The sequence below is a fragment of the Gopherus flavomarginatus genome, chromosome 1, assembly GCF_025201925.1.
Source record: "Gopherus flavomarginatus isolate rGopFla2 chromosome 1, rGopFla2.mat.asm, whole genome shotgun sequence".
Classification (NCBI taxonomy): domain Eukaryota; kingdom Metazoa; phylum Chordata; order Testudines; family Testudinidae; genus Gopherus; species Gopherus flavomarginatus.
The window spans coordinates 134,915,621-134,937,682 of record NC_066617.1 but is presented as its reverse complement, the minus strand read 5'-3'; the positions used below and the strand labels follow the sequence as shown (position 1 = coordinate 134,937,682).

General features: G+C 37.2%; 1 long non-coding RNA gene across 12 annotated transcripts in view; it reads right to left on the bottom strand.

Annotated features, from left to right (window-relative positions):
- LOC127057833 (uncharacterized) overlaps positions 1-22,062 on the bottom strand; it is a 156,153-nt gene that overhangs the window by 94,227 nt on the left and 39,864 nt on the right. The gene's annotated exons all lie outside the window — the stretch shown is intronic.

The following is a 22,062-nucleotide window of genomic DNA, read 5'->3' as shown; positions in this document are numbered from 1 at the left end:
GAACAAAGACTGAAGTAGGGGAAGGCTGGACCCAGGCTAAAGGGATTTTTAGCCTGTGAATGAAACACCTAAGGATTCCAAGCTGTAAAAAAGTGCATCTTGCCCCTTAAGAATCTGAAGCCTGCTTGTATCATCTCTTAGGGTGAAAATCTGCTATTCATATCCAATCTATTTAGTATATTAAGTTTAGTTTGCGTTTTTTTGTTTATTTGCTAGGTAATCTGCTTTCATCTGTCTGCTATCACTTATAATCTATTTTTTGTAGTTAATAAACTTGTTTTTGTTTGATCTAAACCAGTGAGTTGGAGTGAAGTGTGTGGGAATCATAACTCGGGGCAAATGCTGTTGCATATTCCTCTCCGCACTGAGTGAGGGGGTGAATTTTATGAGCTTACGCTGTACAATTCTCTGTGCAGTGCAAGATGATATAATTTTGGGTTTATACTCTTGAGGGGTTGTGCACCTGGGGAGCTGGGAGCTGCCTTAACTGTAGCCTTCCTCTGCATAGGCTGGTCAGAGAGCCAGCATGTAACTGCAGCTGGGTGTGTCCCTACCTGTATGTATACTGGTGAAAGGGCAGGCTAGAGGGCTTTGCAGCTTGTCCCAGCAGTACAGTGTTTGAGTGAGCCCTAGCTGGTGGGTCAGGTGCTCACTGGTACCCCAGTTCCAGGTGTCACCCCGGGGGGAACCCTCCACAATGTGTATACACATGGAGCCCAGAAGCCTGATCCAGCTCCCAGTGAAGTCAATGGGAGTCCTTCCACTTCCTTCAACAGAAATTGGACCAGGATTTAATAGAGCAAATCTTCAGTCTAGAGCTGGTTGAAATAATTGTTGCAAACAGTTTATTTGTAAATGCATTTTTCATATTTGGTCAGCTCTTATCAGTGTCCAAAAGGTATTCATCAAATAATCTAATGATTTCTCCCCGTGAATTACATCATAATTTATTCACAAATAATATTTTCCTCATGAGATCAGCTGCATTTCAGTCATAATATGCAACCAAGATTGATAGTTTAGCACCATATGCTGATTATGCTATGGTTTACTTGCTTTTTTCACATACTTTTAGGTTTTAAGTAACTTTTAAAGCACTACCAAAAGTCAAACAGCAGTGCTACATGATAACTCTTTGGTACAAAGCTATTTGCTAATGAAATAGAAAGTGCATTTTCTTAACTTTTAACACCGTCCACTGCTTTAACTGTTATAACTACTGCTGTGGGAATTCTGTGCCACTGCGCAATGCAGAATTTTGCAGAAATTAATGTTGTGCATGCAGAATTTCCTTTCCCTCCCACAGAAATGGGCTGCAGAGATGTTGACTGCCACTAGGGGTTACTGGACCCAGCAGAGCCCAGCTCACAAACAGAAGACAAGGCCGGGGGCGGGGGAGAGAACTGGAGAGTTCCCAGCAGCTGCAGTTCCAGCACACCCTGAGGGAAGGAGAGGGTGGCATGCAGGAAACTCTGAGCAAGCCCAGGTCCCCCCATCAGGCTGTTTCTCCCTCTGGATCCCTGGGCTTTGTGGGGTGGGGGATGAAGGGCATGTGACTGTCTGGGCTGAGGGGGGCATGGCTGGGCTCTGAGGAAAAAGGGGTATGAATGTCTGCCCCACCCCGCCTGGGCTGGGGGGGGAAGGGGGCAGAGAAACAGGAACTGGGTTGTCATAGGGGTTTCTTTAACTCTCTGCTCCTGGGGGAATTTTTGTGTGTCTCTGTATTGTTGCAGACATATTTGCTGACAGGTATCTTGAAATAAATTACCAAAATAATTTAAACTGGCATGATTATATAGTGTTATTTTGACAAATACAATTTGCAGAATTTTAAAATATTGTGTGCAGATTTTTTATATTTTTGGTGCAGAATTCTCCCATGAGTATATAACTGACTCTTTAAAAGATGGATCTAGGCAACTATGTTAAAAGAATGAGGAGCACTTGTGGCACCTGAGAGACTAACAAATTTATTTATTTCTAAATTTATTTAATAATTTGTTAGTCTCTCAGATGCCACAAGGACTCCTCGTTCTTTTTGCTGATACAGACTAACATGGCTACCACTCTGAAACCTGTCACTATGTTAAAGAGACACCATTGCACTTTTTTTTTAAACACATTTCTGTCAGAATTTTTCTTATCTACTATTGTTAAAACTAATATGTAGGTATACTGTATAAGAAAGTGAATAGAAAAATATTTTGCTATTTGTTCACTTTGTATATAATCAGCTTCATTGTTTCCCCTGTAGAGTCAATCTGTTGGTTCCCTGACTGTCTGCATGAGTCTTTCACACTGAAACATTTATGTTAGAAATATATGACTTTAAAATAACAAAATTTGGCATAAGAACTAAGGATGCTTTGTAATGACTGAAATAATTTTTTAATTCATTTTTTGTTTTAGCCTGAGTAGATTTCAAAATCTGATGATCTTGGTAACTGGAAATTATGGATGCCTGACTAAGACATTTTAAGGAAGCCTGATTTTCAGAGTGGGTTTTGTAAACCAATTTTTAACAAATATCATCTATGACTAGTGTAGTCATGTGCAACTGCGTTAGCACCCTAAGTATAACACAGGCTAACACATTTTAAATGTCGGTACAGAATCAGCATAAAAAATAGTTCCATGTCCTTTAAAAATGTAGTAGACGGGTGCCTATTAACTCAAAACAACATGCATCTGATGAAGTGGGTATTCACCCACGAAAGCTCATGGTCCAATACGTCTGTTATTCTATAAGATGCCACAGGACTCTTTTCTGCTTTTACAGATCCAGACTAACACGGCTACCCCTCTGATACTCAAAACAACATGTACACTACTTTTTGCAGCTTTACTAAGTGACTTCAGTGGAGCTGGTGAGATGGCAGGTTTTGCTTTAGATTTGCTGAGAGAAAGGCTCTCTTTGAGGTGAGAGCTAGGGACTGGAAAACCTCAGATGATTCGTCTATGAAATTAAATAACGTACTTGTGTTTGTTCATGTAAGAAAATTACATCAATCCCTCATTAAAAGAAAAACAAAACAACTAAAACCACAGTACCTAGCAATAGTAGCCAAAAGCACATACTTTGAGAAAAGAACCAGGGCATATCTGTTTTAGCTGCTGTGCCAATAACTTAAAGGCATAAACTAAAATAATTAAGGAAACTGAAAATGATAATGCAGACCTAACCCAATTCTATTCCTAGTCCGAAAAAAAACCACCCTTCATTACCTTGCAGTTAAGGCTGAAAGAATCTATCATGTTCTTGAACAAAAATGTACTGTAGCACAGTAATTTGATCAAGAAAATATGCAGACACTGGAAAGCCTGGAAATTCAAAGTTGAGGTCCCCAAACACATTTGTAAATGGGCAAATACAGAGTTATGGTTACCCAAACCACGTTAACTACATCCATGTAGGCTATCATCCATTCTTCATCGCTTCTCTGTTCCTTGTATCAATGACAGAAGTTTTGTTGGTTTTGTATCCAAGAGCTTCTCCTAACAGCTTTAAGTAGTCAACAGCCTACTGATGAGTTGAACATGTGTGACAGATAGGTTAAGATACCTCACAGTGTCTGATTATTGTCTGGATGGCACTATGGGGCAAACTTCAGATTGTTTTGATGAGCTAAACGAAGACTTATAAAACTTTTGAAATATTCTATATTTTTTAAAAGTGGAACCTTAACTTTGAATTCCTAGGCTTTCTGAAAATCATGTTCAAGAAAACTGCAGTGTTATTTGAAAGAGAGTTTGCTTAAGTAAAAGTGACAAAGTCTCTCAATCTTGACTGCAGATAATTTTTTTTGCTTGGGAATTTCCAGAGGCTTTGTTTAAATCTGTCAAATCATCTAGCAATTTCTCCTTCTCCTGCAGGGCTCCTCAGCTCTGCAGGAGACAATCTGTCTCCCTACTACTCATGCCCCTGACCAGCACCTGAACTCTACAAGAGAGAGATGGATCTGAGGGGAAACTGCTCTAATGGAGGACCTAAGCTCTGAAAAACAGACTGAGGCTCTGCTCCTGGAAAGCAACTAAACTCCATAGAAACAGAGCTCCCCTTCAGTCCCTCCAGCCACATTAGTTGCTTCACAGATGCAGAGCTGTGAATTTTTTCCTTGTTTAGAAGAAGGAATCATTAGAAAGTATGTACCTGCCTGAAGTGGAGCGTTAGGGTGCTGTTGGGTCATCCAAATTTGTTACATATGTGAAAACTTCAGTTAATATATGAAGAAATGAATAACCAACATTTCACTTGCACTACTCCTCACAAGGACCACTGGAATAAAACAAACATGAAGTTCTTAGGTCAAACCATTGTGAAAATACAATGTGCCAAAAAACAAACTTTTTTTTTTTCAAAAAGTGCAAACATGTTGGTCCAATTTGCTTAAAACTTAAAAAACAAAACCAAACCTCTGCTGGACAAACATCTGGCAATTGAAACTATGGAGCAAGGCTAAAAGTGGTCTTTTAATAGGTTCAACCTTAACTACTGAGAAACTATCTCCTCATCATAATGAATGTTGTTTTAAGTTTTTCTTAATAAGTAGGATATTATAATTATCGGAAAGGCATTCAGATCCTTATGCGTTGTACTGTGGAACAAGTGGCACAGACATACAATTTATAACGGCCAAGAGGTGGGACCTGATATCCAGCAATGCTCTTTAATGTTACAAGTGCAATTCGGAGTCTGCAAATAATTATGCCCATAGATCAGGTAATTAGATGGGTTCAAATTGCACTCATAGTGAACTGTAGGCACAATTATTTGAGGGTGCAAAATTGCATCTATAAAATTAGAGTGGACTGAAGCTTGGTTAAAAAAAATCAAGCTTTTTCTCTTGGATGTGGAATTTTTAACAAGGTTACAACTTTCTTGACCAGTCCCTACTGAACAAGTTAGAATCAAGTGTTCTGCAGTTCAGAAATGAGGGGTCCTGTACCAAGGTAAGGTACTTGTTTTATCACAACAAAGACTTCACAAGGTGGAGTATAGTTCACTCCTCGGTGGAGAAGGCACAGTGTTCAGATAGAACTCATAAAAGATAAAGCAGAGATTTATACTAAAACCCCACAATATGGAAACTTTGGGCACAATCTTGCAATCCCCAGTCAACCAAATAGTCCCACTGAAGTCAATGGTAATACTGTATAAGTAAGGTTTAAGGACTGCCTAGTATTCCAGCAGAGTCAATATTCTGGAAAACTTCAGAGATGGTATTATTGTGTGATTCCCTCCCCGCCCTGAACCCTGACCCTCCTTACTGTTGGTGTCTGTAGACAGTCTCCTCAATAATCTCAATTCAGGGGATGTGGTAATTCATCTGCCAATTCTCTCTCTCTGTCCCGACTACAAAAGACAAAAAAGGCTAGACATTTGCTCATTCCTGGACTGTACAGAACGGGTCAATGTATGCTGCAGGTGGACTACTAGATTATGTCCATCCTTCTGTGAGCTGCTGAAGCTAGATACACTGCTGATCTGCGGCACATTTGTTGACAATCCAAAAACAGCTGGCTGGTCACATAGTGCTGATCTCCTCATTTCCAGATGCTAAACAACATTTTCAGCATCTTAAAAAAGGCTAAAAGTGCATTATGCATTTGATGAATGTTTTCATTTAATCATTGGCGCAGTGATGTTATGTGGTTACCTGTGGCAGTGGAGTGGATAAGACCCTCAGTTTGGATATGACTTCCACACTGCTTCACTGTATCATCTCTCAGCTTTCCTTACAGAATTGATCCCCAAACGATTCTTTAAAAAATTATGACAACCCAATCTGACGAAGTGGGTATTCACCCACGAAAGCTCATGCTCCATAACGTCTGTTAGTCTATAAGATGCCACAGGACTCTTTGCTGCTTCAATAGGCCCTAGACAGCAGGCACCTACAAAGATGCACTGCAATTCCATTCTAATAAGAAATTATTTTGGAAGGTAATTTACCAAAAAAAGTATGCCTTCCAAAACACCTAAATAAGTGTCAAGCTACTAGCTATAGCAGAGTCCTCATGACTAAAGAGTTTAGTCCCTGTGATAATAGATTCACATTTTACCCTTAGAAATCATTTTGCTGATAAACTGAAGTGTGTCATCAACAGCATATGCTACTTTTTCTAAAAACAAAATCAGACTAGATCAATTGAGAGTTTTTATTTTTGGTTTTGGCAGAGCCAGTTTAGAAAAGATTGCAAAATCTGCAATCACAGGGCCTCCTGGATACCTAGTGTGCCCCCTGCCAGTAATAGGTTGACATATTAGAATAATGTTTACTGTTCCTCTTCCATTGCCATATCTTGTGCAGGACTAGCTGCTTGGTCCTGCACAAGATGTGGCACTGGAACAGGATCGAGCTGCTTGAAGAGCGTGAAGACAATAAATTGAGCCCCCAGTAAATGAGGGTATCACTTTTTTTGGTGGCCCAGTTGTGGCTACGTCACAGATTCTCCCCCATTTCTTTTCCAGGAAACCTACTTCTACTACTCCCCTACCCTTCTCATTATAGCTTTCTCTTACCATGTGAAAGAATTGAGGGCAGGTGGGGAGAGAAGGTTTCATAATGAATATTGGTCACTGCAGCTAAGTGGATGAGGGCCCCCCAACAGAATGCCTTTGAAGGAAGCTCTCAGTTTTTTTCCACTGGCTCTAGGTTTTGGACAGATACTAATTTAGCTCTAGTTTCACTAGCTGGGTAAAGATGCAGTGCCAACAATCTGCATTAGGGTACCCAGCTCACACATTAGCAATAATTTAACAGTCATTTGATCTTCAGTGTGATGTTTGTTGGGGATACCCAACCACCATCACTTCTCCTCTTGGTTTTAACAATCAGGTTTCTGGTGCAAATAAAATACAAAGCTTCAACATCAAGGCGCTTTGAATGTCAGGGTTGGATAACACACTACGATTATAAGTTGACAACATTCTTTTATTCATTTCGATCCTTTCATCCTTGACACTCTGCATATAATCTCATAGAATGAAAGGTTTTGGTTTTGTGACAAAATGCAAAATTAATCATCTTAAATAACCAAACTCTCACTATTGTATCTTCCAGTGCAATAAAGTAACAATGTTCTTTTGTTTCTTGTCTTTCTTAACTATCTTGAGTAATGTTTTAGTTTTGTTTTAAGAAGAGATTCATCCCCTTCATGATTCATGTTACCCAAGTGGACATGAGCAGAGAGCTGACATTTACACATGTCAATCATGTTTCAAATAACATACAAACATAAAAGTGGCTATATTGGGTCAGAGCAATGGTCCATCTAGCCAAAAACCTGGCTTCTGACAGGGGCTGGTGCCAGATGCTTCAGGAGGAGTGAAAAGAACAGAGCAATTTGTCAAGTAATCCATCCCCTGTCATCTAGCCCCCTGTCATCTAGCTTCTAGCAGTCAAAGGTTTAAGGACACCTGGAACATGGGTTATGTATCTGACCATCTTGGCTAATAACTACTGATGGACTGCTCCAAGAGCTTAGCTAATTCTTTTTTTAATCCAGTTATACTTTTGGCCTTCATAACACCCACTGGCAACAAGTTCCACAGTTTGACTATGTGTTGTGTGAAAAACTACTTCCCTTTCTTTGTTTTAAACCTGCTACCTATTAATTTCATTGAGTGATCCTTGGTTCTTGTGTTTTATGAAGAGGTAAATAACACTTCCCTATTCACTTTCTCTACACTATTTATGATTGTATAGACCTCTATCATACCCCCTCTCAGTTGTCTCTTTTCCAAGCTGAACAGGCCATTGTTTTAATCTCTGCTCATATGGAAGCTGTTCCATATCCCTAATCATTTTTGCTGCTCTTCTTTGTACTTTTTCCAATTAGTATTACTCGTTCATTAGCCTGTTCATTTATAAGCCAACCCCCCAAGATGGTTAGGTAAAAACAGCAAAAACCTTATGACCTTTTCATAAGTCGACCCTATATTTCAGGGGTTGGCAAACTTTGGCTCCTGGCCCATCAGGGGAAGCTGCTGGTGGGTTGGGACATTTTGTTTACTTGGAGCATCTGCAGGCACAGAGCCCCTCAGCTCCCAGTGTCCAAAGTTTGCCATTCCCAGCCAAGGGGAGCTGTGGGAAGTGGCACACCACTTCCCACAGCTCCCATTGGCTGGGAACAGCAAACGGCAGCTATAGGGAGCTGAGGGGCTACATGCCTGCAGATGCTCCAGGTAAACAAAATGTCAAAGTATTAGATATTCAGTTCAATGATTCCATAGAGTTTAAAATCATCAAATTTAGGTGTAGACCTGTTTATAAACCACGCCCCGCTCTTTGATGCATCACCTTTTTACCAAAAATATTCGGCTTATGAACGAGAATATACGATATATCTTTTCTGAGATGGGGTCTCCAGAACTGCAAACAGTATTCAAGGTATGGGAATACCATGGATATATATAGTAGCATTATGATATTTTCTGTCTTACTACCTATCCCTTTCTTAATGGTTGCTAACATTCTGTTAGCTTTTATGACTGCTGTGACACTGAGCATGTTTTCACAGAAGTATCCACAATGACTCCAAGATCTCTTTCTGCAGTAGTAATAGCTAATTTAAACCCTATCATTTTGTATGTTTAGTTGGGGTTATGTTTTTCAATGTGCATTAGTTTGCATTTACCACCACAATTTTCATTTGCCATTTTCCTGCCCAGTCATCCAGTTTTATGAGAGCTCTTCGAAACTCTTCACAGTCTGCTTTGGACTTAACTATCTTGAGTAATTTTGTATCATTTGAAAACTTTGCCACCCTTACTGTTTACCGCTTTTTCCAGATCATGTATGTGTACATGGAACAGTACAGGTCTCAGTACAGATCCTTGGGGGACCTTCTCCACTGAAAAAAATGAATATTTATTCCTATCCTTTGTTTCATATGTTTTAACCAGTTACTGATCCATGAGCAGCAAAGAATCCTGTGGCACCTTATAGACTAACAGACGTTTTGGAGCATGAGCTTTCGTGGATGAATACCCACTTCCTCAGATGCCTCAAGTGGGTATTCATCCACGAAAGCTCATGCTCCAAAACGTCTGTTAGTCTATAAGGTGCCACAGGATTCTTTGCTGCTTTTACAGATCCAGACTAACACGGCTACCCTCTGATATTTGATCCATGAGAGGACTTCCTCTTATCCTCTCACTTTGCTTAAGAGCTTTTGGTGAGGGACCTTGTCAAAGGTTTTCTGAAAGTCCAAGTACACAATATCCACTTGTCTGCCCCTTGCCCAAATGTTTGTTGACGTCCTGAAAGAATTCTAAATAGATCAGTGAGGCATGGGTTTCCTTTACAAAAGCTGTGTTGACTATTCCCCAACAAATTGTGTTAATCTATGTGGCTGATATTTCTGATAACCAGTCCTTCTCTTATCAAAATCAATGGAGTCTTTCCATTTACTTTAATAGGCATTGGATCAGGCTATAACAACACTGTTTCTAGAAAATGAATACTTGGACTCTTATTAAAAATAATATACTGCTACAATTTGATATGTTTGTTGTTAGGAATGTGGCCACAGGATGTATTAATTCCCAATTATGATCTCTAACATAATGACACATCCAGTGAAAAATACAACTGTTTTGCTTCTTTCAATCATCTTCCATTGATTATTTATACAAACAAGATATTGGAGAGACTGAAGAGATTGCAAAATTGTGGAAATATTTGGCATCTGTACTCATAATTTATGTATATATAATATTTATAAGCAAATAGTCTGAATACCATCAAGATACTTCAAGGGAATATGTCTCCTCATTTTTGTTCCTCTCTTGGAAAATGAAGTTCCCTTCCTTCTTTTAACCCTCCAATACCACCCCAAAAGTCTTTCTGTTTTCTCTAGTTTTGGAAGTAGCTGAGATTTCCCCCCTATTCTGATAGAACCATAGTTCTATTTTTTAAAGAAAGAATTTTCCCCTTACTTTGTAGGAGACAAAATATTAGACAACTGAGCAGAAATATAGCTATGTTTAGAGGACCTGTTTTAAGCTTACAAAAAACCCCACAACCCTATGCTAAAAGAAAATTATTAAGGTTGCAAAGTCATGCACTCAAAAGTTAGCAAAAGACAGAACTAAGTCTATTTTTCCCTACCCTTGGTCTTGGAAACAGCTAAACTGTTTTGGCTGAAGTTTTCCAAAACAATTCAGCCTGTGACAGACAATCGAGCATGGAAAATTTCAGGAAAACCTTTAAATCTGGCAAAGTTATAAGCAACTGAAAACAGAGTCTTGTATGGGAAATGTCATGCAACCTTAATAATAAGTTGTTACCAGCAGATTATTATTCTGGTTTACTATTGCCATCTTTAAGTTGGATGGGCAGGCCAGTAACTTTAAAATAAATTAGATAACTTGAGGACACCCTTATTCTTTATGTTACCTACACTATTAATATTCCAGCATGCTCTTTCTCTGAACAAAAGAGGGTTATCTGTCATTTCCTGTGGACTGCAAAGGAGCCTACACATAAATGATAGGCTTGCCAGAGGGATTTAGTATTGGATCAACTTCACTGTCCATTTTCCATATGTATTTCTCACCAGCCAAGTTTACATCCCTGGTGTACAAAAGAATCTACTTTTTCACAGATGGGTCCAATGCTCTTGGTATGAATAGTCCAAATTATATAATTTATTGTGGAATTATAAAGAAAATTGCAGCTGAGAGGAAAAGCAGTGCAACCAAATATATCTCCTGCTGTAGACACATTTAAATTAACTTCAAGAAATACACCGTGGTGTTGTTGTTGTTGGTCCCAGCATATTAAAGAGACAAGGTGGGTGAGGTAATATCTTTTATTGGACCAACTTCTGTTGGTGAGAGAGACGAGCTTTTGAGTTTACAGATCACGCTTTTTCAGGTCACATGAAGAATTGCTCTGTGTAAGCTGGAAAGCTTGTCTCACCAACAGAAGTTGATCCAATAAAAGGTATTACCTCACCCCTCCTTGTCTCTCTTGCAAGAAATATAGCACGCACTGTGCCCACTCTACCCTTTTATTCTTGGTTTAGGAAGTTAAGCACATGTCTCCGCGCAACCAGGAGCTGAAATGCCAGTGATCAAAGTAAGTCTGATTTTATGTTTGCAGCTGTTTTCAAAATGCCTCATTTCTCACTTCACAGCAGGTGAGACAAGTTCAGATACACAAACTTCCTCTTCTATTTGGATCCTGTGCTGTTTCAATTTGTGGTTGTTGGGAGACTAGACTTCACCTATGCAGAGAACTTGAGGCACAGAAGAACATTTTTTCCTCAAGAGTACCCAAGGATACTTTATTTTAGGGAAGATTTATTGAACAGTAATGGAGGTGTTCTGCAAAAGCTTCTTATGAATACCCAAGAGAGAAGTGTTAGAGGAACCATTTGGAGAGGAAAATGCATCTAGAACTAGGAGAATACTGAATGTAGTATATCTAACCCCAGAAACACTGGCTAGTTTTTCAAGCAATCAGATTGTTACTAGGAAAGTTGAGGTATCAAGGAGAAGCTCAGTGGTTTGCACAGTGGTCTGCTAAACCTAGGGTTATGAGTTCAATCCTTGAGGGGGCCATATAGGGATTTGGGACAAAAATGTGTCTGGGGATTGGTCATGCTTTGAGTAGGGGCTTTGGACTAGATGACCTCCTGAGGTCCCTTCCAACCCTGATATTCTGCGGAAAAAAAAAAAAAGAAAGAGTACTGCTCTGGTATCCAATGGGTCAATTCTTGCTATATGCATTTTGGAGATTTATTCCCTGCAAGTATCTATTTTAATTATTTCTAGGAACATTACTGGGCATTGTATTTGGTTTTATTGCTTACCACAGATTTCCCCCTCTCCCCCGATTGAAATTCAACATTTTGTAGCTGGCCAACCCAAGGCCTATGCATAGAAGTTCTCAAAACAGATTACCCCATTTTAAATAAACCTAATAAAGATATGTTTTAAATTTATTTTCTGGCCTTGCCTTAAAATGATGTGTATTTTTGGACTAACATATATCAAAAGGCAGCAGTATACTTTGCAACTCTCTCAATAAAAAAGGATACTCCTACTTTGGGCCTAAATTTACCTCAGGCCCAAACAGTTCTAGTTATAACATGATTCTTACTGTGAACTATTTCTTTTCTTAATTTGATTGCAGTGTATAGACAGCAACAAATCTCAGGGCCTAGACACACCTCTAACAGATCATTAAAAATATAATCCAAGTAAGACAAAAAACACCAAACTAATAACCATTCATCACCAGAAAGAAGCCAGTTCACACAAATAAAATTTCCAAGCCTAAAATCCCACAAAACCCAAATTCATACCAAATAAAAATCCAAAGCCCCATACAAACTCCCCCAGAGGTCTGCACAAATATATGGCTTAACAGTGTAACCTAAGGGTTAACATCTTCAAGCTTTTTTGAATGAAGTGGAGTTAGGGAATTAATAACAGAGCCAAAGGGTCCTCACAGAGACAGCTTTCACAGCAGTTCTCGTTCTTTTAGATCAAGGAGTTCCAGCATCAGGCTCTCTGCTGATGTCAACTGTTGCAGTAATGCCCAAGGAGAGAAGTGGCCTGTTAAGCAAAGAGGCCCCACAGAACTTAGGGCTTTGGTGGCATACACACTGAATCAAGAAAACGAGTCATGTATAATGTTGCTTATGTTAGAGAAATTAATGCTGCTGTAAACTAAGCTTCCTATACACCACTAGTTTTATTGTGTTAATCTTAATCTCTATTTGGGCCCTGGAAGGCAGAGAAATAGTGTCAATGGATTTACAGACAGAGTTATTTATTTACAGAGATTTCTATGGATCTTCATTAACATAAATGTGGGTTTTGGGTATGCAAGAAATATAGCTCTGTACCCATAACTGGTACAGCTACCATTTTTACAAGCTGCATTCAGAATGATTATCAGACAATAGGGATGCATCTCCTTTTCTTACAGAGATACACAAGCGGGGATAGCCAGATAAAAAATACAGATGTGAATGATATTGTGAAATGATTAAGTAATCCTGCAAACAATACCAACTACAATGCTTTCTAAAATGGATAATCCCATTAATGTTAACAAGAACTGGGGGTATACAAAGATTGAGGGTATGCTTCTGGCTGTATGATTCTTATCTGTGTTTGGCCATAAATAAGTCCATTGTCCATAAATCTATAGACATTGCTACTTTGTCTGCCAAGGCCAAAATATGGAAGATCCAAAATGAGCACTAAGGTATACTTAGAAACATTTTAACATTGGAGTGAATGTAGCATACATGGAAGCACAAGCTGTAGCATACACCATGCCCAACAGTGATTTACAAGATCCAGTCCTTGGTTTGTTTTTCCTGAATATATGAACTGAGTAATAGGTGGGAGAAATAGATTCAAGAATATGGAGAAATCTGGGTACCCTTATGAAATCATACTCTCTCTCTCTCCCATCCCCTCTCTCTATATATTACTGAAATCCTAAGATGCAGAGATAGACAAAGGCCCAGATATTTAAAAGAATTTAGGCATTGCAGCACTCAGCAGTGCAATGCCCGATTTAGAAAACTTAATCTCATTTTCCAAAGGGATTTAGGCATATAGGAGCCTAAATCCCATGGACTGTTAAGAGGATTTTGGCTCCTTAGTGCCTAAATCCTTTTGTAAAATGAGACTTAGGATCCTACATCAGTTATATATTTCAATGATGAGCTCAGCAGCACCTAAATACCAGTTGGACAAGGTGTCTTGTTGAGAGTCACAACTAATAGTACTTAATGGATATATAGACCGTTAAATACAGGGGTTCAATTTCACTCACTAAGCACAGAAAATGGATATGACTATTACTATTCAAGTTATGTATATTTTGATATTAAACTTGATTAATGACAAAATTAAAATTAAAACAAAAATGCTATGAGCAAAGCAAGGGTAATTCTCTTGTGCAGTGCAAATATTTTTGCTACTTTTGTAAAATAAGCAAAATAGGATATATTGCATTGTTCTGTGATGATAATGAGACTTTTTAGTACTGTACTAAAACTTTTTTGTGAGGATTAAACATTTTTTATTTTGGTATAAAATACTGCAAAATAAAGATAACGGGAATGTATGTATTTTCTGTTTTAAACTACACAGCAAAATATTTCTGCAATTATCTTAATCTATCTCTATCTATGAATATCTCTACATGAGAATATCCTGGAAATAATTTTGGAATTACTGTTGCTTCCTTTTTCATTTGTGGAAAAAATTACAATCATTTTCTTAAATGGAATTGCTTCAGGGAACACTTTGGTATAGATGTGCATACCCAAACCATCCCTTCGCTACTCTACAATTATACATCTAAACTAGATATCTACTTCTGCTTTAGGACTAAGTTCCTTTCTTACCTTTAAAATTTCAAAGGCGCTTTCCCAGAATGCCTGCAGATAGAGTCAATGAAAAAAATCTTCCCTTATTTTAGGTTTCAGTTTGTGTCTTAGATGAAGATTGAGATGTGGTTTTTTAGTTTAAAACAGAAATAATTATAGTGCCATAAATTTCATGTTCTTTCTAGGGAGGTTGTGCCCATATCTTCAGACAAATATACTGAAATTTCAGAAGAAAGAAAGCACCTCTCAGCAAAAATAAACTAAAAAATATGTATGGAAATTCATTCATCAATACCTGAAAAACCAGATTCTGGTAAGAGTGAAAATGCTGCACACCTGTTTTTTACATTTTTCAACTTCACAGGATGAATTTTCTAAAAGGATGCTAATATGGGAGGTCTAAATGCTGCATTTAGATACCCAATATACACTTAGGCACATACATGTCTGTTTTACATGCATACGTGCAAAACTGAACATTCAAACATGCTATATAGGCACCTACATTTAAAACTTGGGCCTCATTTTTGAGAGCTTGCATTGAGGTAGGAATGTACAATGTATTCTTTGGTGTATAATTTTAATTTCCCGCAAGCAACAATTCTTAAAGTATTCTTGGTAGGGAATTTTTATTCATTATTAGGCCTTTTATTAACACACTGCTAGATCTTTCTCTAACTGCACCCACTCTCTTTGTGATCACACTGTGTGTAATGACAGGTCTGCCCCAGGAGATTGTAGTTATACTATAGAGCAGAGAGCAACAGATCAGCCGGCGTGCATATAAATTTCAACCAGTTAGCTATACCAGTGTGAGAGAAAACGTAAGAGAATAGAAATTATCTGCACTGTAAAGTGGAACAGCAGTATTGTTTGGTATTGTAAGCTGCATGCATTCCAGCAATGTGAAAGGGCTAGTACATCTGTTTTACTTACATGTCAAATAACACAGTAAACCTGACTTGTTACTGCTGTGCTGGACAGGCCAGCACAACCTTTTACTTGTGGATTATCTATTGTGCACCTGGTCTTCCAAACAACCGGGCTTCTGATGATGATAGTTTCTCCCTGTTTTAACTATATACCCTGTAAATTCAAGTTAGAGATTTACTAAGGAGCCTGTTCAGGAAGCCAAAATAAGAAACCCGGAATCAACACCACAAGCCTATGCAAGACCCAGATAAGCTAGCTAGCTACTGGTTGAGCAATGATCACACTTTTTAACTAGACATAGGACATAGTCACAAAGCTTAGACCTAGATTTTAATTCAAACCTTCCCGAAGCTCAAGAGAGTGTAGTCAGGTCTGATAATCTAGGTCTGACCCATTCTTGTTTCTAGTGCATATGTGGAAACCCAACCCCAGCCAAACATAAATGTCGCGAGCAGAGAAGAATTCAACTTGATTGTTGCTGCCCTGCTCATGCACAGATATTCACGGACAACTGGGAGATCCACAAAAGGATCTCCCGGTTTGTAGAATTTAGTCTTCAGTGCTTGTACGATCTGAGGTTTAAAAATGAACAGGCTCAGACAGGACAGATTAAAATAAATATAGAAAACCTCACTGCATACCTTTTTTGGTGACCTGAGATTTTTTTTTAAAATACCATTGCACTCACCTGACAAATTATATGGTAGCAGTTTGTTTAATTTCAGCTTAAAGCAAACAAATTAGTTACAAACACCTTAAAACAGCAGCTTATACTTTAATTACTTCACCAAGCAGGTAACAAAAGTAGACTCATATATAATTTTAGAAATATACAAACATTGATCATAGCCTGATTTTTTAAAAAAATTGTTAAGTGATTGTGCGTCTCAAAAATATGGGACTACTTGACTAGATTAGAGCCTGATCATGGTGTTACCAATTCTCAGATAACTGATATTGGTTTTAAATCCCCAGCTCCCGGAGTCATGTGAATAGAGGCCTTTCATTCTCAGCTACCTTATTGCTCCTCCCTGCCCCCCCCCAAATCTCTGTTCCTCATGGCTGTGGAGAAAAGTTTCAAAATGTGAATGTTAAAGACTCAAAAACCAGATGAAAGATAAAAAGAACCCCAACATTATTATTAATGTCTTATGGTATTTAAACCATTCATGATTTTTGAATGAATGTCTGGGGTTAGCAATACTGTTACCTTAATCCTGTATTTAATTCCAGGGGCTGCCTTGAGCATTGAACGTCAACTGTGCCAAACTGTGTGATAATTTTGTGATACAGATTAATGTCTGCTATGGCAGGTTCAGACTTTGAAATCCATTTTCACTTTGGACCCAGATCTCTAAAAGTAGGAGTTTTGTGTACTAACCTAGAGCCTAATTAATTAAATTAAAAAATGAAAATTCAGTAAATCCTAAAGCAGTAGTTGCTCATTATGGCCATAATCCTACAATGTGATCAGCAATGTGATCCGTAGTCAGATTGATGGGCCCACATGGAAGTACAACAGCCAGTTCTAAAATGTAACGGTCACTATCCAATGCATGGCCCTGTTAGTCTATTAACACACAGAGTAGGGAAGGAACAAAATTATCTTACAAAATTTTTCCTATTATTAACAAAATCTAATTTTGTTCTGATGATTTTTAAGCTTTTGTCTATTCAAGGAACACTGTCTTGTTCCTAACACTGATGCACATTTCTCACATTGGTCAGATCAATTGCTTAAACTGCCCCTGGACAGAATGTTATTTCCATATTCTCCTCTCCTAAAGGGAACAGCTGAGATCAGAAAGGCTGTGTATAGTGGTCTGGGGCTTCAATGGATAACACAAAGCCAGAACTGCCATTATGGCAAGACATTTCAATGAATGCTTATGAAATAGGTCTCTTCCATGTAAATACACTCTCTAAAGATGCCCACAGATCCAGCAACTTTGGTGGTTTTAGAAATTAAAGATGTCATAAAGGTGGCACATCAACGCATCTACGAACCTAGTATTTACAGGCCTTTAGGACCTAAACCTTCTACAGTTTGACACCGTATGGCTACACAGGAAGGACAGGAGACACTGGATGTGGTTTAATCAAGAAGGCTTCATCTCTCCTTTCTTTAGCTCCTGCACAAAAGCTTGAAATTCCAATGCTTTAGGTGTATTTTAGTAATTAACATACACAATTGTAAAAAAACGTAGTTAAACTTGTAGAAGGAACCTCTCTTATAAGGAAACATACCATCATAACAGACTGCACCAAAGTAATCCTGAACACATTTAGCAAAATCTACTATACTTCTGTTGTAAGACCACCATCTTTCAGCAACTGATTTTCACCATTTCCTAGCATGGTTTTCCTTAATTTCTTTTTCTTCTCAAGCTGCCCCTAAACTTCGTTTTGCTAATGTATGTTTTTTCCCCCCTGAAAAAATCAGGTGGACCAAATGCATTCCTACTTTTGTTACCAAGCTATTTGAAAGCTGCAACAAGATATTAGGGAGTTCCTAAATCTGGCAAACAAACCCCAGAGGCTCTTTTAAAAAATATCCAGGTCCAACCTTGCCTGTCTATCTGTTTGTCAGGTTCAGAGAGACCTGCCTAAAAAGAAAAAAAACCTCCTTATTATGTAGGAGGCACAGATCATCTGCAGTGGGCTCAGAGAGACAATTAAAAAAGAAAAAAGGAGGAGGCAGGTCCGCAGCTACATTCACAGTCACTGAAGACCCTGAGACTCAGGAACTGGTATTGAGAGAGAGACTGTGGGTGAAACTGGAAGCAGGGTGTACAAGAATTGTCATTGCACAAGGAAAAATTCTAAAAAAGAACAATAATGTCAAGATCTGAGAAAGCATGACAAAAAGTGAAATAAGAAGAACTTATGAAAAAGTTTTCCAGAAGATCTACTAACCCTGAGATGGCTAAGGTAGAAAGAGGGACGTGGAAGGTAAGGAGGAATGATAAAGCCATTCTGGCGCCAGATAGTCCACACGAAACATTGCCGGCACCAAAAATTACTTTAGAGGCAAATGTGAGAAGCTGGTAACAATGGAGAATCCAGAAAAGTTGTTTTTTCTTTTAAATAAACATGGTAGTTTTGTAAATTCTCATCTCTCTCGCAGTATTTGCTGCACATAGTAAACCTGCAGTAACAGCTGTTTGAATACATATAAATCAGATTATTCTGTGTAGGAGACAGGGAAAACTGATTTTATTGTAAAGGACACTATGTGCGCATGCATGCCCATACTAGAACAAGTGCATAAACCTCATAATAATAATCAAAAGAGATAATTATACTTATAATGTTTAAAAGCCAAGAAAAGAAACGTAACTGTACCATGAATAGGCAAATCTTAGTAGCTAGCTATAAATGAATGTGGTTATAGAAACTTTTCCTGAATTGAAGAAACTTAATGATTTATTCCCCTACTCAAGCCAAAATTATTGTAAGTCTTTGTCCCATTATATGTAACATCTTTGGCTTTTTTTAAACACTAGGGATGAAATCTTGGCATCATCAAGGTCAACTGCAAAACACACATTTATTTCAAAGGGGCCAGAATTTCACTCTCAGTAGGAGTTTATGAATAGTCTGATGCTGCAAACACACTTGTAATTACCTTTACTCACGCATGAGGTCCCACTGACTTTGAAATGACTACATGCGTAAATGAAGTTACTTATGTGTCTGTTTGCAGGATCCATTCCCTACCACAGGAATCATTTTCAAGGTGATTATGCATCTACCATGACATCACCACTGCTTTACTCATAAAAAAATCCATATGCTTAGAGAAATATTGCAAGGGTGTCAAATATAAATTTAGCTTGGTACTTAAAATAAAGGCCATGTTGTGTACATATATACTTGTATATCTAAAACCTACTACACATGCACTCTACCAAATAAAATAAAAGGCAAGACCTTGTTATAAAAAAATATGTGCCTATGCTGATGGAGGGAGTTTAGGGTATTTTCCAGATTGTTCTTGTATCCAAGTGCAACCTGCTTATTTTGACCTCAGTTCTTAGAAATTGTTGATGCCACGATAAAAATATGCTCCATGTTCCAACAAGTAACAAACAATTCTAATGAGAAAATACTCCATCTGTGCTGTTAGAATGTACATTTTCAGTCTATAGCTTATATATGTTCCTATAAATATAAATAAATGTTGTTATGCTTCCTTTTAAAAAAATCATACAGTTGGAAATGCACACTGTACAACCTATACTGTACATTGAAATGAACTATATGTTTTAACCCAACAAAAACAACAATTAAAATATTTTTGCTAATGACCATGTCCTTATCACAATAGCACATAAGCACTATTATTTTTTTCTTCCTTATCTATTTCTGAGTGTATATTTTATTCTTAAAAGTAAGGGGAGCTTAACTAAAATTCTCTACCACCACCAGAAAGGAAGGATAAAGAATGCAAAGTAAAATGCATTATTTACAATATGCTGTCATACTGAATTAAATGGATTTTTTCAACAACCTCATACTCTGATGAAAAGGTATATTATAGAAGGATGCATATTCTGGACCTTTCAATTTCTCTTGTATCTTTTCTCTTTTTATGTGATGTAACTGTGGAAAAACACCCACTGGTACCGAATCTGGTACCAATTACTTTGGATTTAGAGGCACTATATAAAAAACAGTGCTGATCTGTTTCTGAATTTGTGTCTCGATTAAACTGTTAGACTATGGCACAAATACAGAGATTATCTGATTTTAAAAAGTTACTTTACTAAATTATCCAAGAAATGTATAGTACTACATCATATTTTAAAAATCTTCTAATTGATTCTGTATTTTATGTTTCTATTTTACATTTTGGTTATGCCAAATGGCACTATTCAGATGTGATAGAAGCAGAAAATCATTTTACAGAAGATACTATTCAAACTGTAAACTCCAAACAAACAGTCTACAAGAAAAGACTGTGCTGAAGCACTTTAAAACCCAAGTGATGGGAACAAACAATTATTTTATCATTTTCTAAAATTGTTTTAATATTATTTGTCATATATATAATTAAACACAAAGGCCCAACTCAGTTCTCAGTTACAGTGGTATGAATCTGAAATAGCTGCACTGAAGTCACCGGCATTCTTTCGGATTTATCCCAAAATTTGCTTTGAAGTTGCTAAGGTTAATTCATTTCCCCCTTAATAGCTTGAATGTTTCAATGTATATGTAAACTATCTAGAATTCTAAAGCTCAGGATTATTACTTTAACTATTGTTCTTGACTACAGTATAATAAAAAAATATCAACTAAAGCAGGCTGAAGCAAGAATATGTTCTCAAGGGCCCAATCATGCAAAACTCCCAAAAAGGTATTTTAGAAAAGGCCCTAATTATTATTAAACCCTCAGTAACATACAGCATACAGCATTCTCTCCACACATATGTAAATATCCCACAAAAAGCTATTGAAATAAATTTTCAAACCATGTTTTCAGGATGCTGTTTTTCCTATAGCTCCTACTATTTTTTCCACCATTGTTCTAATATATGCTATTACAATTTTCTAGTTAATTTAACATACTGATTGTCAGAGTAAGAATGTAGTTTTGCAAAACTTGTAAATGGTTAAAAATTAATTAGTATGCACATAATTCCAAAATTTAAGGTAGATGGTGTATACTTCGTGTATGTTTGTGTGTGTTTTCTACATTTTTTATAAGAAGAAAATCAACTTTTTATATTAGTTAAAAGTTTTTAATATGAAACTTGGCTGCTATAGTTTTTTCCCCACATAAATCAACCCTTAGCTCTTTTGAATTGAAACAATATGACATGATTATTGTGGGAAATTTTATTGTTACTGAAATTTAAAACTTTCTGTACCCAATTCTACATTTTCTGTAAATCAAAACCCTATTTCACTTAGGGCTACAATTAAACAGAGGAAATCAAAGACTAAGTTCCAAGCAAGTCTTGCTATTAATCATTGGAAGAACTAGTAGTCCAAGTACTTTTATTGCAGTTTCTTTCTTCTTGAAAACTACATTTTAATCTACAACTTCAACTCTTTAATACAGACTGCATCACAGATGAGGCAAATTAAATAAGTTATACTGTAACAGTGTAGTATTGCATACAATTTAGTATAATACAATAGCATTGCATTACAATAGTCCGTACATGACTCCAAAAATAAAATTCTGACTAACTATGTAACCAGAGTTATTTATGGACTTATTTTCCCCTCTAAACTCAACAGTCGCTTGTTGAAAAGTACATATCTGACAATGTTTGATCTGACACAATACCACTGGACAGTTATTTAGGGCCTGATCCTACAACTATTGAATTCAATGAGTTTTGCCCTTAACAGCAATGGATGCAGGCTCAGGCCTTTCACTGAATGTATCTGAATTGAGTTTCTGTGTGCTTTTTTAAAAGTATAACTTAAAAATAACACTAGTTATGAACATGAAAATTCATATCCAATGGGTTTCTTATTTAAAGAAAATCTCAATAAGACATTTTATTTAAACAAGGACAATAAAAAGTAGTGATAACAATGCATTGGTTATATGGCTTTAGGATAAATATTTATTTAAATACCCCATCCCACAAAACAATATTGACTTTCATTATTTAACAAAAAAACCCATAATGGACTTTACAGAAAATAGAATATGTCTGCACTGTTAGAATAAAAAGATTAAAAAATGCCTCACCATATCATATTGATAATTTATCTTGAAAGTTACTGAATTACTAGTCCCAT